The sequence below is a fragment of the Aethalodelphis obliquidens genome, unplaced genomic scaffold, assembly GCF_003676395.1.
Source record: "Aethalodelphis obliquidens isolate GAN/ISIS:26980383/991018 unplaced genomic scaffold, ASM367639v1 scaffold42, whole genome shotgun sequence".
Lineage (NCBI taxonomy): Eukaryota > Metazoa > Chordata > Mammalia > Artiodactyla > Delphinidae > Aethalodelphis > Aethalodelphis obliquidens.
Window position 1 is genome coordinate 8,114,292 of NW_020837986.1, and position 17,910 is coordinate 8,132,201.

At 42.3% G+C, this 17,910-nt stretch overlaps 1 protein-coding gene across 19 annotated transcripts in view; it reads right to left on the reverse strand.

The window, feature by feature from the left end:
* RPRD1B (regulation of nuclear pre-mRNA domain containing 1B) overlaps window positions 1–17,910 on the reverse strand; it is a 77,624-nt gene that overhangs the window by 26,328 nt on the left and 33,386 nt on the right. Inside the window, exon 7 of one of the 19 annotated variants that reach the window (XR_003427104.1) lies at window positions 235–351. The exons of the other annotated variants lie outside the window; for them this stretch is intronic. The gene's annotated coding sequence lies outside the window, so the exon portion shown is untranslated. The remainder of the gene's footprint in view (window positions 1–234; window positions 352–17,910) is intronic. 19 annotated transcript variants of the gene reach the window in all.

Here is a 17,910-nt window from a genome sequence, read left to right on the forward strand (position 1 = left end):
CTGATAACACCCCCACACTACCTTAAGTTCAAATAACTCTCTTCAAGGGCAATCTTAAAAAAAAAAAATCCCATTTATTCCTGTTTAGGAGAGTGGAGAGGTATCTCATCATGCTTAGGCTGCTATTATATTCTAGATATCACCACAGAAACTTCATTTTAATAAAAGGAAATATGTTCCATATTAAAGTCCTCTCTTCAGGCCACTCTGAAAGTGGATGGATCATGCCCATACCTCCTTGTGCCATGGGCATTTCTTCTCATTCTCTTCCCATAGGGATTTCTATTTTAAGAGCAGTTGCATGAGCCTAGGAGGAGGGCATCACGAGAGAAAGGATGAAAGTGGGATTCACTGAAAAGGATTAAAAAACACAGAGTTGCAAGATACAAGGTTAATATATAAAAGTCAATTGCTTTCCTATATATACCAGCGATGAACTAGTGGAATTTGAAATTAAAACCCAATACCTTTAAATTAGCCACAAAACAATGAAATACTTAAGTATAAATCTAACAAAATATGTATAAGATCTATAGGAGGAAAATTACAAAATTCTGATGACTGAACACAGAAGTAAATAAATGGAGGATATTCCATGTTCATGGATAGGAATATTCAATTCTATTAGGATGTCTGTTCTTCCCAACTTGATCTACAGATCCAAGGCAATCCCAACAAAACCACAGCAAGTTATTTTGTAGATACAGACAATCTAATTCTAAAGTTTATATGGCGAGGCAAAAGATTCTGAAAAGCCAACACAATGTTAGAAAAGAAGAACAAAGTTAGAAACTACCTGACTCTAAGACTTACTTTAAGCTGTGGTAATCCAGATAACGCCAATACTGGCAAAAGAATAAACAAACAGATCAATGCAACAGAATAGAGAGCCCAGAAATAGACCCATATAATCAACTGATCTTTGACAAAGGAGCAAAGGCAATACAGTGGAGAAAAGATAGTATTTTCAACAACTGGACATCCACATGCAAAAAACCAGATTTACACACAAATCTTACATCCTTTACAAAAAATTAACTCAAAATGAATCAGAGACCTAAAGGTAAAACACAAAACTATAAAACTCCTAGAAGATAACACAGAAGAAAATCTAAATGGTCTTTGGTTTGGTGATGACTTTTTACATACGACACCAATGGCATGATCCATGAAAGAACTGACAAGCTGGACTTCATTAAAATGAAAAATTTCAACCCTGCAACAGACTGTCAAGAGAATGAAAAGACAAGCCAGAGACTGGGAGAAAATGTTTGTGAAAGACATCACACGTCATCAGGGACATGCAAATTAAAACACTGTTGAGGGGCTTCCCTGGTGGTGCAGTGGTTGAGAGACCGCCTGCCGATGCAGGGGACACGGGTTTGTGCCCCGGTCTGGGAGGATCCCACATGCCGCGGAGCAGCTGGGCCCGTGAGCCACGGCCACTGAGCCTGCGCATCCGGAGCCTGTGCTCCGCAACAGGAGAGGCCACAGCAGTGAGAGGCCCGTGTACCGCAAAAACAAAAACAAAAACAAAAAAACACTGTTGAGATACCACCCCACACCTATTAGAATAGCCAAAGCACAGAACACCGACAACACCACACGTTGGTTAGGATGTGGAGCAAGAGGAACTCTCAAGTACATTGCTGGTGGGAATGCAAAATGGTACAGCCACTTTGGAAGACAATTTGGTGGCTTCTTACAAAACTAAACATACTCCTACCATATGATCCAGCAATCATGCTTGTTGGTATTTACCCAAAGGAGATGAATATCTATGCCCACACAAATACCTGCACGCGAATGTTCATAACAGCCTTATTCCTAACTTCCAAAAGCTGGAATCAACCAAGATGTTCTTAAGTAGGTGAATGGATAAATAAACTTTGGTACATCCAAACAACAGCATATTATCCAGCACTAAAAAGAAACGAGCTATCAAGCCATGAAAAGACATGGAGAAACCTTAAATGCATATCATTTAGTGAAAGAAGCCAATCTGAAAAGGCTAACTATGAATCCAACTATATGACATTCTGGAAAAGGCAAAATCATGGAGACGAAGGTTGGAGGGAAGTAGGGAGGGATGAACAGGTGGAGCAGAGATGATTTTTAGGGTAGTGAAAATACTGTAATGATAAATTATACATTTGTCCAAACCCACAGAATGTACACCACCAATGTGAACCCTAATGTAAACTACTGACTTTAGGTGATTATAGTGTGTCAGTGTAGGTTCATCAACAGTAACAAATGTACCACACCTGGAGAATGTTGATAGTTGGGAGACTATACATATTTGGGGATAGGGAGTATGTGGGAAATCTTTGTACCTTCGTCTTAATTTTGCTGTGAACCTAAAACTGTTCTAAAAAATAGCCTTCGAAAAAAGTGACCAATGCGACAAGAGGTTAAAATGTATCAGCAAGAGTGACTAGATATATATTCTAAATATCTAAATACAGGTAAAGACTGCTTTTAAACCTGTTAAAACAGGGACTTCCTCGGTGGTCCCTGTGAAGAATCTGCCAGTCAGGTCACGGCACTCCCTTGACAGCTAGCTGCCTTTCCAGTTATTCTCTTAGGTTCTGGACGGGCAGAGGAAACAGACCTCAGGAGAATCCAAGAAGCTTTTTTCTCAAACTACTAGCCTGCCTTCTGACAACTGTGGTGCACAAGCTCTGCTGCTACAAGGTTCCAAACCATGCCCTCAGCAACTCCTGTGCTCAGCAGAAATCCAGGCTTCCTTTCATGATACCATGAAAGCCAACTTCAAAGTGATGAGACCTATTCAAGTTCTGTTGACTCATTTAAGTGTGCTGCATCCCACAGTCTCTTTAGCACACCAAGTACCATTCAGACAAATGATGTGGCAAGGTGGTCACATGCTCCTTGCTTAAAATACCTTACACTTGTAACAGAGGACTTAGCCTTTAATCTAAGGCTCATGCTCCCCTGCCTGGTACAGGAATTCGAGAGATCAAGCCCTGTACCATTTACACCAGCAGATGACGCTGCTGCACCGCTCCTGCTCATCAGTCTTCTCTCCCTGCCAGCTAATTCACCTCACCCCCACTTCACACGGCTCTTTTTCGTACTCTTGTCTTCAGACACTTGCCTCTTCCTCCACTACCTACCTTAAGCAGGAAAAGACAAGGCAAACCCAGGCAGCTGTTGCTTTTCCTTCCCTGCTCATGAATAATTTATACTGGGGTGGTGGCAGAGGTGATGGGTTGAGCTGAATCCTCCATTCTGCTACAGGCATACTGCAGCAAACCCCACACCACCCTAGAGAGGCCATGGGGAGCCATGAAACAGGCAGGAGTTCCACCAGATTTGCTGCTACGGCTGCCCTGTTTCAAGATCCTTGAGGAGAGGAGGTGGAGGGGAAAGCAGGCACCTGTGAGGAATTGCCTGGGTTTATTTGACTGCCAAGAAATGTTCAAAACATAGAAGGTAAAGGCCCAACACTTAGTTCTAAGATAATGCCGAGGATTTATGGTCCTGACAAAGCTCTGGAATCTTGCCTCACAGACTCTTCAAACCAGAGGGAGAAAATGTGTCCAACATCCCCCTGCTGACTTTGTGGGAACACAGTCCAGCATGGAGTACGAAGACAATTGGCTGAAGGAAGCAAGGCTGACACATTCTTTGCCTTTCTTGGTTACAGCGGTAAGCCAAATCTGACACGCTGCAGATGAGCTTGGGGATAAGATGGTTAGAAATGACAGGGTCCGACATCACAGTGACCTTTAGACAGGAATTTCACTTTCAAAACAAACAAAATTAGAAGCATACCCTCTAGCAACTCATGTAAATGTAATCACTGATCAAAATGTAAACACTGTCAAACCTACTTTCTTCTTGCTAAGAAGTATTTACATAAGAAATATTATGCTAGAAATAACACCACAGGCAGGGGCTTGATTTGATAAGACTTCCAGTAACAAGACTCATGTGTTCCTTTATCTTGCCCTGTTGTGCTATAGGACATATGGTATATAAAAATCACCCACTGCTTGGCTACTCCCAATTAAGAATCATAAAGGGTTATTACGCATGAAGAAGTTTATGAAGGGCCCTGTTCAGAGAACGGCTTCAGAGTCAAAGAACGGCTTCATTGCATGAAGGGTAAAGAGAGCCAGGCAGAAAGGGGAAGCTGATCCTCGCCCTAAGATTACTTAACGTGCCCACTCAGCCCCCTCGTCCTGCCAGGAGGCTCACCTCTTGCCACTAAGGCTCACAGGATCTACATGTAGAAGTCACAGCTTCTACTTAAACCCCAATTAGTTAATTAATTTCTCTTTCTTTCATTCATTTTTCTTAAGGGAAAATACAACCTATAGATCCTTGGACTGAAAATCAGAATGCTGTTTTTAATTTTCCTTCAAGGATCTACACGGGAACGCTGAAAACCCATCACTGACTTGCACCTCTCTCTCACCCAGCTCCATGCTCCATATGACTTAGTGGTAGCGGAGACATCTCAAAATGACACATTCTGGGATGTCACAGCAGGGCTGGAGCTGCTGAGTAAGATGCAAGATACAGGGAAAAGAGGAAGTCGTGGCTCCGATCCCAGTATTCAGGGCCTTGCGGCTCCATTACTAAAATAAGTAATAAAGGCATTGTTGAGGCTCAGAGTGGGCTGCCCCAAAATATGCCACCGTGGCATATTGATTATTTTGAATTGAAGCTGCTTAAGAAGCCGCTTATATAAGGAAGAAAAAAAAAAGACTGACCCTCCTCTGTCTCCCTGAAAAGCAGGAAATAAATCTCTCATGTGAAAGGTTTCACTCTGCATCTGGAGGTAGAAGGAAACACTTACTGTCAGAGACAAGGAGTTGAGCCAAGAAGCCTATATAAACAAACCTTGTTACTTTACTTCTTTAATTTACTACCCCAAGCTTAAACTCTGTTTAGAGTCTTTTCTAATTCAGCACCCAAAGCCTAAGTTTTTTTGTGCTGTCAATTCCTCACAAATTTATTGTTTGAAAAGTATAAAAGCTGCCTTCTCTGGCTACTTCTTAGGTCCCATTTTTATGAGATTTCCATGCACATGATTAAAATTTGTTTCTTTTTCTCCTCTTAATCTGCCTTCTGTCAATTTTATTCTTAGTCCAGCCACAAAAGCTCAAGAGGGCAGAGGAAGAAATCCCTCACCCCCACCCGCTTCCAACAGAACACACAAAGTACTTCCCAGAAGGGAAAATGACAAAATGACCACAATTAGGAGTATTCTCAGAGCAATCCAACCAGCCACTGGAGGGATCAACTGGGAACAGCCTTCTTAAACCTGAAATCGTACCACAAAGTGTTTTCAGGGTATTTCCTTCTCCCCAGAGGACCCTCTACACAAAAGGTTTAAGGGAGCTTCTGCTATCACAAGAAAAACCCCCTTCTGATAGGGAATTGCAAAAGCAAGGGAAGAAGAATGAAAAGTCACTGTATACACATAACTAAACTAATAAAAATGAAACTAACAAAAATAAAATCAATTTTAGGACTGGGCAAATTTTCAAACCTTAACATAACCATAAAGCTAAAATTTACAATTTAACAGATGTCCATAAAAGTGCTCTAAAAAGAGACATTTAAAAATGACCTGGGTCCTTGAAAAATGCTTACGCCATTTACGCAATGGACCCCTCATACAAAACCAGATAAAACCAAAATACTAATGTACAGGAAGAATTATTTATAATTAATTCTTTTTTAAAAAGTTAACCTTCAAAAATGCAAGTTTTATGCAAATAAAGCCCCCACAAACTGACTTCCTTAATGACTATTTTAATAAAGACCCAGGTTATTGCTGTGCAAGCATCGAAGGTGCCAACTTTTCACCTGTTTCTCCTTTTGAGCCTAATACTGGGGGAGTCAAGCATTCCTAGAAGGCAGATAAGAAGCAAAGGGTAGAAAGGAAAAGGATATTTTTCACAAAAAATAATTTTAAGCAATGTTTACTATAATTTTAAGTGCTATATGGTCTGCCTGAAGCAGGCTAGCCTGTAGGTTACTGCACAGTATTTGGATACAGCTCTCTCTATAAGCAATAAAAAAACATCAATTCCTTCCCATTAGCGAAAAAAGGAAGAAAATGCACTTCCTAGCTCCTCCAAAAGACTGAAGGTATATCACCCTCCCACTGGAGGGAGGTAGGTCTCTGTGGTAGAACAGAAAAAACTCAGAGTCAGAAAATCCAAGGTTCAGATCCTACTCTACCTCTTGTCTGTGGTATGACATGCGACTTTACCTTGCTGGGCTTAGCATCCTCTTAAGATGGGAATAGAAATAATGCCTATATCCTGGGGTGATGGTGAGTTCTGAATGAGACCAAGCACTTGTTAAACTGTTCAATGTCAATGAGCAGATCTGAGAGGGGAAAAGAACAATCACCCTTCCCATGTTTATTATTTTATAATATTTAATCTTCCTGATTTATATGTTAAAGATGTACAGAATTGAAGAAAAAGAGAATTATTAATGGGATACAAAATCCTTCCTCCCACAAACCATTTGAGTATGACCTGAAAATTTAGCACATTTACTAGAAGCTGGCTTGAGAAAATGAAAAGGCCCATGACCTCCAAGATGAGGGGAAAAAAGTCACAGAATTTTTAATTAGGTGGCACCATAGTCCAACCCTATCAATCTAAAAGCTGAGTGAGAAAAAGAATTTGTCTCAGGAGTAAAGCCTAGATCTCGCAGGAACGTCCTCAACCAGAAGGAGTCCCCGTTGAAGATATCCTCTGACCGCACCTGGAGATAAACCGAACTGCAACCGTAAGTGCCACCTGAGGTCAGACGCTGAGCCAAGCATCAGGATTAGGGTTGGGGATGAAAGAATGACAATACAGCCAGGATTTTATGATCTGGTCAGAGAATCACCAAATAATCCCTAAAGAGAATGACAAACTATGTGGTGCTCTAAAGGAAAATGATAGGGAGCTACGACAGTATATATGGGGGGTGGCAGCGGGGAGAGACCTGGCTTTATGGGGTGGAAATGGGGTTTCTGGGAAATACTGTTTGACTTAGAATATAAACGATGAATGGGGATCAACCAGGTAAGGGTAACCAGTGGGAAGTAAAGGAGGGAGAGAGTGTTCTATGCAGAGGGAACAGCACATATGAAGCCAGAGACAAAAGAAGGTCAGCACAGACAAAATGTAATGGAACACGGCAAGAGATATGGCTGACGAGGTCAGCAGGGGCCAAGTCCCGGGGTGGGGTAGGGGGACGGCCACATGCGAGGATTTGGGCCTATATTCTAGGAGCAATGGGAAGCCATTTAAATGTTTGAGCAGAGAATGACATGCCCAGAGCTGCATGCTGAAAACATCACAGGGTGCCATGCAAAGAATGGATCACAGGGCATAAGAACAAATGCAGATGGATCAGTAACCAGGCTACTGCAGGCGACCAGGTGAGACACAGTGACAGCCTGAACTAAGGTGGTGGAGGTGGACACAAAGATGAAGAGAAGGGGGACAAATTCAAGAAAACCTGAGGAGACAAAGATCACAATGGCTTGGTGACTACTCCAATGTGGAAGACAGGCGACGGGAGGTTGTCTGGCAGAGGTGCAGCAGAGGAGCTGAGGGAGAGACTGGGACATGAGAAGGGTGAAATGACTGGCGTGGGAGGTGGGAAAAATAGGGGGAGAAACACTGGATGAGGTCCAGTGTCTGGTTTTGATGAATGGCAATGCTCTTCTCCAAGAGAGGGGAAGGGCAGGAAAGGAAAGGTTGGAAGGGAAGAGATGGTGTGTTTTGACCATATTAAGTAAGAAGTATCTGTGGAAATAAGATAAACGGGTCTTAAATACAAGGAAGTGTCTAGGTAAAGATTTAGATTTAAGCCATCAGCACAAAGGTGGTAGCTGAAGCCACTTTATGTCACTCAAGGAAAAGGTCTGGAATAAGAAAAAAGCTAAAGGAAAACCCATATTTACAGGGCAAGGATGGAGAAAAGCTGAATAAAGGACAAAAGTCCTAGAACCAGCAGAAGGTGGGATACAGAAACCAGAGAAGGAAAACACATAAAAATTATTAAACAGTATAAAATGCTATAGAGAGGGCCAAAAAGAGAAAAGGAGATGAGAGACAGAGACTGAAAAGTATCTTTTGGCTTTTGAGATTAGACCACTGGTGGAAGATTCTAAAGACAGTAATGGAGATACGCCTGCTAAACTGCAATGGGGTAAGCAGAGGCAGCAAGGAGAAACACGAAGTTACAAAGGCATAGTGGTAGTGGTGCAGGGGTGTGCTTGTGTGAATGTGATTTAAAAAAATATTAGAGAGGGGGCTTCCCTAGTGGCACAGTGGTTGGGAGTCCGCCTGCCGATGCAGGGGACGCGGGTTCGTGCCCCGGTCCGGGAGGATCCCACATGCCGCGGAGCGGCTGGGCCCGTGAGCCATGGCCGCTGAGCCTGCGCGTCCGGAGCCTGTGCTCCGCAATGGGAGAGGCCACGACAGTGAGAGGCCCGCGTACCACAAAAAAAAAAAAAAAAAAAAAAAAAATTAGAGAGGCAAAGTATGCTACACGTGCTGAGAAGGACGCTTTCAGCCAGCCTATTGGAGAGTTCTTCCACAGAAAGGAAAATAACTTGGCCCTAAAGATCCTGTGAGATAAAGAAAGGCAAACACTACCAACTTAGGTTAGACAAGTATTGGAACCTGTTTGCCCCAGGTGAGGGTAAAATTATTATTTTATAAATGAAAAACCACACCAAAGACAAGAGGCTGCAAAGACCACTGGCCTCAGTAGAGAAAGTCAGAAAGAGCCTGGAATGGGCACTTTAGGTCCTCATCACTAAATCCTAACTGGGGCAAACGGTATCTTTCTGGGAATAACTCCTAGTGAGTTTATGTCTCACGGAGCAGAAACACTATGGGCAAAATAAAAGGACTCGGAAAAGCACCAAATACATCATACCAGACATCATGAAGAAAAAGTGGGCTGTGTCTATATATAATCACTATCCAAACCCCAATAATGCTTAGAAGGCTGCTGGCAAATTTTTGCTGAGTTGAAATTTGCAAAGTTACTCTGCTTAAAATTCTCAAAGTACCTAACGACTGGAAGAAGCAAGAGAGTGGTCCACACTTTTTCCTAAAGATGCTGAAAGAAGCTGAATAAGGAAGAGAACAAATAAGGAGGCTGGCAGAGTCATAATGACATTTGGCTGGTACCATCACTTCTTTACATGAAGCAGGCTGTAGGTACCTCAGGGACTTTGTAAAGGTTTCAGGTTGACTCATTATAAGCATGCACATTTTTGCCCTAATCATGGAAAAAGACTCTTTCTGACCTTATTTCAGGCCCTACATTTTATAAGGAAAAACAAAGTCAGAGATATAACTTAGAAGATTGCAGAGTATGCCACAATCCAATTTTACTTTCTTCAAAAATCACAACTTGAAGTGGGAGTAGAAGGCCCACCTTAACAGGAGTAGGAACATTCATAAAGACTAAAATAGATCTTCGCTCAAAATAACATGTACCCATTGGGTCAAATAGACACCTAGACACAAGAGCTCAAATTTCTGTAATCTGAACTCTGCTCTCAAAGTTATGATCACTCGGGCTTCCCTGGTGGCACAGTGGTTGAGAGTCCGCCTGCCGATGCAGGGGACACGGGTTCGTGCCCTGGTCCGGGAAGATCCCACATGCCGCGGAGCGGCTGGGCCCGTGAGCCATGGCCGCTGAGCCTGCGCGTCCGGAGCCTGTGCTCCGCAACGGGAGAGGCCACAACAGTGAGAGGCCCGCATACCGCAAAAAACAAAAAACAAAACAAAAAAAGCTATGCTCACTCAAGTCAATACTATAATAAGAATTGCTATTTTCCCACATCTGTTTCAAATGTAAACAGATAAAACCTAGAAGAGACCCCTATTTGTCTGATTAAACTATTCAATGTTCATTCCCTCATAAAACAAAGATTAATCCATAACTTGTGGATATATATATACATATTAAAGATATATATCTTCTGTCTGTCTATAAAGCTCAATAAAGTTCTAGACTGCCTAAGATGCTTTGAAAAAGATCAAGAACGCTTAAGACAGAAATGCCTACTGGTGGCAAAGACTTTGAAATGCATATGACCTGCAGGGTACTTAGAGACAAGCAGACATCTGCACACAGACAGAATCAATTTTTAGAAATTTATAGGAAGGAAATAATCCAGACTAAAAGTTAGTCCAAAGTGGGGGGCGGGGGGAGAAAAAAGAAACAGTACAATAAAAATAATCATTGAATATCCAACCACAGATATTCAAGCATCCATTTAAAATGTTTATAAAGTTTTTGTCAATAAGGGAAAATGATCACATAAAAGTTTTAAAAAGCATGACATTATGATTATTTTAATTTTAAAATAGGAGGAAAAAAATAAAAGAAATATACTAAAAGTAGTTATCTCTGGGTCGTGAGATTACAATTTTTTTCTTTATACTTAATTTTTCTACGTTTCCTATGATGTGCTTCTTTTTTTTTTTTTTTTTTGTGGTACGCGGGCCTCTCACTGTTGTGGCCTCTCCCGTTGCGGAGCACAGGCTCCGGACGTGCAGGCTCCGGACGCGCAGGCTCAGCGGGCCCATGGGCCCAGCCGCTCCGCGGCATGTGGGATCCTCCCAGACCAGGGCACGAACCCGTATCTCCTGCATCGGCAGGCGGACTCTCAACCACTCCGCCACCAGGGAAGCCCCCGATGTGCTTCTTTTATAATCAGAAAAAAAGAAAAGAGAAAAAACTGAATATTAGTTGAATAAGAACGGATGTTTTCAGACAAGCAGTGACATGGGGCTCGGAGGCTGTTTTGACTCAATATGTATATGCACTTTATAAATAAATATGAAAAATTAGTGCTACATACACCAGCTAAAACTCAGTGGAGCTGTTTCAGGAAGGAGGAGGATTAATCAAAAGCTGAACTATAAATACAAAAACAACACTGTGGCTAAAAGTATGGAATTCCAGGGACTTCCCTGGTGGTTCAATGGTTAAAACTTCCCCTTCCAATGCAGGGGGTGCAGGTTTGATCCCTGGTCAGGGAGCTAAGATCCCACATGCCTCGCGGCAAAAAAACCCAAAACATAAAAACAGAAGCAATATTGTAACAAATTCAATAAAGACTTTAAAATTGGTCCACACCAAAAGATATTCTTTAAAAAAAAAAAAGTATGGAATTCCAGCTGGGAGAGCTTTGAAATCACATCACTTTTTTCAGTGTAAAGTCTCAAATGTCAGTGACCCATGCCCTTAGGTCACCAAGTAAGTGAAGTACATTATATGGGGCATTTTCCCCCCTGGAGTGACAAGAGATTAATATAGAAAGAACACACACACACACCTAAGCATACACACCGACAGATAAAAGTTCCAGCTGCAAATCTGGCCTGAGCTATAATCAGCACCTAAAATGAATGGAAGGAATCCAAGGACTAAACACTGCCTCCAAACTCCAAATTACTCACAGAAGCACACAACTCAAGAAAAGTCCCCACCTACTGGAGGGAAACCTATTTAAAAAAAAAAAAAAAAAAGGGTCCTACATCAAAGGGATGAAAAAGCAGTAAGCAAGCCAAGGCCTGCTGTGTGGGGAAGGACACGAGTACAAACCCCCCCCCATCACTTGACCCATGTGAGCAGACTGACCTGCCTCAACGACTATTCTGCAGCCCATGGTGCTGACAGCACTGCTGGTCTAGGGAGGAAAGAATGACATGCTGAGGAAGGGCAGTGAGTACTGCTTAGCAGGGGACCAGGCAGGGCCTCTCAGTTCCCAGGGGAACACAGTAGATGATCACTGGAGTCAGGTTTCAGGAGACTGGGGCTCTGGTCCTCACTGACTTCCTCTGTGACCTTGAACTGTTCATATAAATGCTGATCTTTGTCTTCTCATCTAAAGTGAGGATTAGGGAATTCCCTGGTGGTCCAGTGGTTAGGACTGCGAGCTTCCACTGCAGGAGGCACAGGTTCAATCCCTGGTCAGGGAACTAAGATTCTGCATGCAGTGTGGCCAGAATTTTTTTAAAAACCAAAAAAACAAACAAAAACCCCCTCCGATTATAAAATGAGGATTAGATCACCTGCTCCCATCTGCCCTCACTATAATGGACGATGAGATACTGGCTTTCATCACCACGGGGAAAGGGGAGAATTTACTCCAAAGCTGACAAAAAAGGAGCTCTCTATCTCCACCTACTGCCTATCCCATTACAGGAATGAACACTTCTAACCACCTGCTCCCTGCAGGGAGGTGGGGGATGCTGCCAAAAACAACAGACGGCCAGCAGTTTGGTTTAGCGCCCCTCAGCTACAGTCAAAGACTTGCTCAAGTCTGTTATAACCAAATTACAAGCAGATACATGAAGACTCACAAGACAGCGCTGGATTCCGGGCTGTCTCCCCCTTCCCAGCCGTGTTGCCTGAAGTAGAAAGCTGTGCTCCCAAGTATTCATCACAGCTGAGGGGGAGGAGTCACGCTGGGGAAAGAGCAGCAGGCCCAAGTTCCATGAACTAGTTCTCCCTTCCTCGCAGAGCAAGAGCATGCACAGTTATAGCAGAGGGTACTCGGAACGTTTGTGGCAAAATGGGCTCTCTCAAATTCAGAAAGGTTCTTTCGAGGGCCACTTTAGAATGCTTTCATGCAACCATTTTAATCCCCCTACATAAGATGTCATGTCTCTGAAACAAGATTCTTGGGATTGCTGAAATGATCAACTCTGGCTACTCTTCTGTGTAGAGTGTCTTTCTGCCGTGACCTGACCTTATGAAATAAATAAACTAATTTTAAAAATCCACAATAAACAAACACAAACTCAATAAAAATCACAAGATGTCTGCTTTGAATTGTATTGCTGGTCTGGGCTAACTCTGGGTCTGAGTTTCTTTACCAATTCAGAAGCTGGACTATACAATCTCTAAGGTTCTGTCCAGCTCAGTAATCCTGTTAACGACCTTACCTAGACATCCAGGCCTATACTTTGCAGAGTGAAGCTGGCTGTCACTGACCATGCCCGGTGACTTTGTTGAGCACACACGCATACATATGCGTGCCTTCTAGAGGTGTGTAAGACACTGCCTACTGAAAGGAGGCGCACGCTGTCTTCTACTGTGGTCCCTGATACCGAGGGCACCTAAACAGGGCCTTTGTAATATCAAATGCATCAGTAAGTGATAATCTAGCATCTCTTTTAAAATCTTGCAGCAGAAATTAAAGCACACCTAAATAATTGGGAAGACATCTCATGTTTATGGATTAGAAGGCTTAAGATTGTTAAAATGGCAATAGTGCCGAAAGCAATCTCCAGATTCAATACAATTCCTATTAAAACTCCAACAGCCTTTCTTGTAGAAATGGAAAAGCTGATCCTCAAATTCACACAGAATTGCAACAGGCCCCAAATAGCCAAACAATATTGAAAAACAACAACAAAGTTGAGGACTCACATTCTCTGATCTTAAAACTTACTATGAAGCTCCAGTGATCAAAATAGTTGTGATACCAGCATAGGACAGACACACAGATAAGTGGAATAGAACAGACAGTCCAGAAATAAACCCATACATCTATGGCCAACTGATTTTTTACGAAAGTGCCAAGTATTCAGTGGGGGACAACAAATGGTGCTGGGGCAACTAGATATCTATATGCAGACAATGAAGTTGCACGCACGTCCCCCTGTCCCACCTCACGTCATATACCAAAATTAACTCAATGACCCAAATGTAAAAGCTAAAACTACAAAACTCCTAGAAGAAAACACAGGAGTAAATCTTCATGATCCGGAATTTGCCAACAGATTCTTAAATGTGATACCAAAACACAAGCAACACAAGAAAAAACACAGTAGAACTCACCAAAATTAAAAACTTACTACATCCAAGGGCATTATGAAGAAATGAAAAGACAACTTATAAAATGGGAGAAAATATCTGCAAAGCATTTATCTGGTAAGAGTTTAATATCCAGAACATACAAAGAACTCTTACAATTCAAGAACAAACAACCCAATTCAAAAATGGGCACAGGTCTTGAATAAACACTGCTCAAAAAAATGATACACAGGGCTTCCCTGGTGGCGCAGTGGTTGAGAGTCCGCCTGCCGATGCAGGGGACGCGGGTTCGTGCCTCGGTTCAGGAAGGGCCCACATGCCGTGGAGCGGCTGGGCCCGTGAGCCATGGCCGCTAAGCCTGTGCGTCCGGAGCCTGTGCTCTGCAATGGGAAAGGCCACAACAGTGAGAGGCCCGCGTACTGCAAAAAAAAAAAAAAAAAAAAAGATACACAAATGGCCAACAAGCACATGCTAAGATGCTCATCCCCGTTAGTCGTCAGGGAAATGCAAGTCAAAACCACAAGATATCGCTTCACATCCACTAGGATGGCTAGAATTTAAAAAGGACAGACAGTTATCACGTGCTGAGGAGGATGTGGAGAAACTGGAACCCTCCTCATACACTGCTAATGGGAATGTAAAATGGTACAGCTGCTATGGGAAACAGTTTTGGTGGTTCCTCAAAAAGTTAAACATAGCATTCACCTTATGACCCAGCAATTCTATTCCTAGTTATACATATACCCAAGAGAAATAAAACGTATGTCCCCACAAAAACTTGTACACAACTGTTTACAGCACCATTATTCATAATGGCCAAAATGCAGAAACAATCCAACTGTCCATCAACAAATTAATGGGTAGACATTTTTTCATATCTATACAATGGACAATTCAGCCATAAAAAGAAATGAAGTACTGATACATGCTACAACGTGGATGAACCTAAAAAACATGTTAAGCGAAAGAAGCCAGACACAATTATATGAAATATCCAGCACTGGCAAATCCATGGGGATAGAAAGCAGGCTGGCAGTTGCAAGGGGCTGGGAGGAGGGGGCGCATAGGGAATGACTCGTTAATGGGTACAGGGTTTTCTTTTGGTATGACGGAATGTGAAATGTTTTGGAACTTGATATAGGTGGTGGTTGCATAATACTATGAATGTACTGAACGCCACTGAAATGCATACACTTTTTTTTTTTTTTTTTTTTTGCGGTACGTGGGCCTCTCACTGTTGTGGCCTCTCCCGTTGCGGAGCACAGGCTCTGGACGCGCAGGCCCAGCGGCCATGGCTCACGGTCCTAGCCACTCCGCGGCATGTGAGATCTTCCTGGACCGGGGCACGAACCCGTATTCCCTGCATCGGCAGGCGGACTCTCAACCACTGCGCCACCAGGGAAGCCCATGAAATGCATACACTTTAAAATGGTTATTACTTTTATGTTCTATACATTTCACCTCAATTAAAAAAAAATCTGCAGATAGGAACACATCTCCCCAGAGCTCTTCCCTGTGTGGCATATAGTCTGTGTGTGCACCAAGTGGCATGTATATCACAGAACTGTCTCCTTTCAGTTCTAGAGCACTGCTAGTCAAACACCACGATGTAAAAGAAACCAACTGATGTGTTAAGGTGGTAAAATTTTGGGTACCTTCCCCCTTTTGATTTTTTTTCTTCAATGCTTGTACAAATAGGTTTCCTTCTCTCTCTCTGCTTTTCACATGCCCTGATCAGTCAGACGGAACATACCACATCATACTTTCTCCAAACAAGACGGGAACTTTGTCTGTCCTACTCTATGGCTTGTAAGCTTCTAGCAGTCACTTGGGGTAATGGTCACCTCTGTCACCCAGAAACAAACCTTCCTTTTGCTCCAAGAACTGAAGTTTAGAGGCTTTTCTGGTACCTTTGGCCTTTTCCTTTTTGAATTCACCTTCTTCTGTATCCTCCACATTCCTTATCCTCACTTCGGGGCTGCTGTTTGTGCTTCCTTCTACATGCCTTCTTTCCCATTTCTGTGTTTCCTCATGTTCATGACAAATATTAAGCAACTCTCCTTCTAACCCTGCCTGGAGTTTAAGGCCAATGTCTACCATAACACCCAAAAGGAAAAGCAGAAATAAAAGAAAAGGTAAAAAAAAATCATCTCAAAATGAATCATGATTCTACTTCAAGGAAAAAAAAAGAAAAGCAACACAAAGGAGGAAACCCCCAGTTTCCACCAAATACTCACCTTTCTTTACTGATATATTCTTTACAACCAAGAATTAATTTTTTAATTCAACCTAGAAAATCCTCTTCTTTATGAAATAAGGTTTCATCAGGTGATAAATTTCACTCACAGAACAAATATTTACTGAGGAACAATTATGTTCCTGACGCTGTAAGAGCAGCCAAAGAGCACATACTCGAATGAACTTTGGAAGACCTGCTGAAGGCAGTATGTTGTTCAAAAACTGCCCGTGCATTTTATAAATCTCTTAAATTTTAAATAAACTTCGGATCAAATTAATGTTAAACATTAACATATTCATTTTTCCTTGGTCTATTTTAACTTAGACACAGTGAGTTAGGACAGTCCCCTTACTTAGAACATGTCTCACATTCTACTTTAACTCCTTTTTCGCTGTTTTTCTCACACTAGAGTGGAAGCTCACTGACGGGAGAGCGTACATCATGCTCCTCTCCGATTACCTCCTGCCTGGCATGGGCTTTGTTGACTTCATGGCTGAGTAAGCAGCCCTTGAAAGAGTATGGAGCCTAATTCCCACAGGAGGGCTCCGGCACCCCGCTCCCATACCTTCTGTCTTTGCCTCCTGTCATAAATCTGTCTGCTCCAGCCTGGCTGTTCTCCATTTATAAATATATTTCCCTTCTTCAACTGCTACTTCCTTTTAAGAAAAGGCTTTAGTGCCTGCGAGGAAGTTTGGACTTAACCTTAAACCACAATCACAATTGCCAGTTGTCTCCTTGATCTGTATTATATACAATCCCTCAGTTTGGTTTTATGTTCACCGATGCTGTTTACTCAAGAATATGATTTCCTTGAGGGCAGAAACACAATCTCTCTGTGAGCCATAACTCTGTCTTCTACATCCCAGGGTCTGAATCATCCTAGGCTCTGAGTCATTATATTCCCTATCCCAAACTTTAGAAGCCACTGAGAAATCTAACATAAAATTCTCAAGTGAAAGAATAAAAAGGTATGATTATTACGTAAGGAAGATATAAACTTGAAGGAAAAAAAAACCTTACGTGTTAACAAATTAGAACTTTCGGAAGAAAAGACCCTCAAGTAAATAATTACATTTCTAGAGTTCTAAGAATTCCATATTCTACACCGACAGCAATGAAAAGATTAAAAAATAAAAGCAGGGCTTCCCTGGTGGCGCAGTGGTTGAGAGTCCGCCTGCCGATGCAGGGGACACGGGTTCGTGCCCCGGTCCGGGAAGATCCCACATGTTGCGGAGCGGCTGGGCCCATGAGCCATGGCCGCTGAGCCTGCGCGCCCGGCACCTGTGCTCCGCAATGGGAGAGGCCACAACAGTGAGAGGCCCGCGTACCGCAAAAACAAAACAAAAGAAAAAAATAAAAGCAGACTTCATCATGTGGCAGTTTTAAAACAAGTATTGGCAGTATTAAAAAAAAAATGTTGAAAAGGTAGGTAATTTTATTTACTGTCCTCATCAATAAGAGACTTTGGAAGATTTATAAGAATTCATAGTAATAATGCATCTTTCAAGTGGCACATACTTAGCAAGTTTTATCATCACTGTAAGGATATAATGGAATTAAGACCAGTCTATTATGGGATATGAGAGAAAAATCTCAGATTCTAGGGAGCAAACCGTTCATATTTTTAGCAAACATGGATAAAGAAAGAACTAAAACCATCTTTCAACATCTTATGTTATACCTAGTAGTTTGTTTTTTTAAATGTAGCAAATTTAGCTCCACTTTTATGATGAATAGTTTTGCTCATGTGGCTGAGACATGGTTTGGAATAAGAACTGGCAGTTCAGAATCTGTACTTTCCAGTGGTGGGACATACCCGTTCT